A 2,780-nucleotide genomic window follows, 5' to 3' on the forward strand; every position below is an offset into this window, starting at 1 on the left:
AAGAAGAAGAAGAAGAAGAAGAAAGGATTTCATATTCCTACTATTACATGTACAGGGTGAACCAAAAATCTGGCAAACTTTCAGAGGTGAGTTTTAAAATTTTCTAGGAGAATATAATGTTCAAACCAATTTCAGGCTTGCAGCCAGTAATCACTTAATGTTGTTGTTGTTGTTGTGGTCTTCAGTCCTGAGACTGGTTTGTTGCAGTTCTCCATGCTACTCTATTCTGTGCAAGCTTCTTCATCTCCCAGTACCTACTGCAACCTACATCCTTCTGAATCTGTTTAGTGTATTCATCTCTTGGTCTCCCTCTATTATTTTTACCCTCCACGCTGCCCTCCAATGCTAAATTTATGGTCCCTTGATGCCCCAGAACATGCCCTACCAACTGGTCTCTTCTTCTTGTCAAGTTGTGCCACAAACTCTTCTTCTCCCCAATTCTATTCAATACCTCCTCATTAGTTATGTGATCTACCCATCTAATCTTCAGCATTCTTCTGTAGCACCACATTTTGAAGGCTTCTATTCTCTTCTTGTCCAAACTATTTATCATCCACGTTTCACTTCCGTACATGGCTACACTCCATAGAAATACTTTCATTAATGACTTCCTGACACCTAAATCTATACATGATGTTAACAAATTTCTCTTCTTCAGAAACACTTTCCTTGCCATTGCCAAACTACATTTTATATCCTCTCTACATCAACCATCATCAGTTATTTTGTTCCCCAAATATCAAAACTCATCTACTACTTTAAGTGTCTCATTTCCTAATGTAATTCCCTCAGCATCACCAGACTTAATTCAACTACATTCCATTATCCTTGTTTTGCTTTTGTTGATGTTCATCTCATATCCTCCTTTCAAGACACTGTCCATTCCATTCAACTGCTCTTCCAAGTCCTTTGCTGTCTTTGACAGAATTACACTGTCATCGGCGAACCTCAAAGTTTTTATTTCTTCTCCATGGATTTTAATATGTACTCCAAATTTTTCTTTTGTTTCCTTTACTGCTTGCTCAATATACAGATTGAATAACATCGGGGAGAGGCTACAACCCTGTCTCACTCCCTTCGCAACTACTGCTTCCCTTTCATGCTCCTCATTTCTTTATAACTGCCATATGGTTTCTGTACAAATTGCAAATAGCCTTTCGCTCCCTGTATTTTACCCCTGCCACCTTTAGAATTTGAAAGAGTATTCCGGTCAACACTGTCAAAAGCTTTTTCTAAGTCTACAAATGCTAGAAACGTAGGTTTGCCTTTCCTTAAACTTTCTTCTAAAATAAGTCATAAGGTCAGTATTGCCTCACGTGTTCCAACATTTCTACGGAATGGAAACTGATCTTCCACGAGGTCAGCTTCTACCAGTTTTTCCATTCGTCTGAAAAGAATTCGCGTTAGTATTTTGCAGCTGTGACTTATTAAACTGATACTTCAGTAATTTTCACATCTGACAACACCTGCGTTCTTTGGGATTGGAATTATTATATTCTTCTTGATGTCTGAGGGTATTTCGCCTGCCTCATACATCTTGCTCACAAGGTGGTAGAGTTTTGTCAGGACTGGCTCTCCCAAGGCCGTCAGTAGTTCTAATGGAATGTTGTCTACTCCCGGGGCCTTGTTTTGACACAGGTATTTCAGTGCTCTGTCAAACTCTTCATGCAGTATCTTATCTCCCATTTCATCTTCGTCTACATCCTCTTCCATTTCCATAATATTGTCCTCAAGTACATCGCCCTTGTATAGGTTCTTTATATACTCCTTCCACCTTTCTGCTTTCCCTTCTTTAGAGAAAAGACAACCACTTGTATGAATATCAAGAGCTCAGATGGAAACTCAATTCTAAGCAAAGGTCTCTTTAATTTTCCTGAAGGCAGTATCTATCTTAACCCTAGTGAGATAAGCCTCTACATCCTTACATTTGTCCTCTAGATATCCCTGCTTAGCCATTTTGCACTTCCTATCGATCTCATTTTTGAGACGTTTGTATTCCTTTTTGCCTGCTTTATTTACTGCATTTTTATATTTTCTCCTTTCATCAATTAAATTCAATATTTCTTCTGTTACCCAAGGATTTCTACTAGTCCTTGTCTTTTTACCTACTTGATCCTCTGCTGCCTTCACGACTTCATCCCTCAGAGCTATCCATTCTTCTTCTACTGTATTTCCTTGCCCCATCCCATCTCCAGGATCCTTCCATGTATACAAACTTCTTTTATGATTCTTGAACCAAGTGTTAGCTATGATGAAGTTATGCTCTGTGCAAAATTCTACCAGATGGCTTCCTCTTTCATTTCTTACCCCCAGTCCATATTCACCTACTATGTTTCCTTCTCTCCCTTTTCCTACTCTCAAATTCCAGTCACCCATGACTATTAAATTTTCATCTCCCTTCACTACCTGAATAATTTCTTTTATCTCATCATACATTTCATCAATCTCTTCATCATCTGCAGAGCTAGTTGGCATATAAACTTGTACTACTGTAGTAGGCATGGGCTTTGTGTCTATCTTGGCCACAATAAGGTGTTCACTATGCTGTTTGTAGTAGCTTACCCGTGCTCCTACTTTTTTTATTCATTATTAAACCTACTCCTGCATTACCCCTATTTGATTTTGTATTTATAACCCTGTATTCACCTAACCAAAAGTCTTGTTCCTCCTGCCACCGAACTTCACTAATTCCCACTATGTCTAACTTTAACCTTTCCATTTCCCTTTTTAAATTTTCTAACCTACCAGCCTGATTAAGGGATCTGACATTCCATGCTCCG

This window comes from Schistocerca piceifrons, chromosome X, assembly GCF_021461385.2.
Source record: "Schistocerca piceifrons isolate TAMUIC-IGC-003096 chromosome X, iqSchPice1.1, whole genome shotgun sequence".
NCBI classification, from domain to species: domain Eukaryota; kingdom Metazoa; phylum Arthropoda; class Insecta; order Orthoptera; family Acrididae; genus Schistocerca; species Schistocerca piceifrons.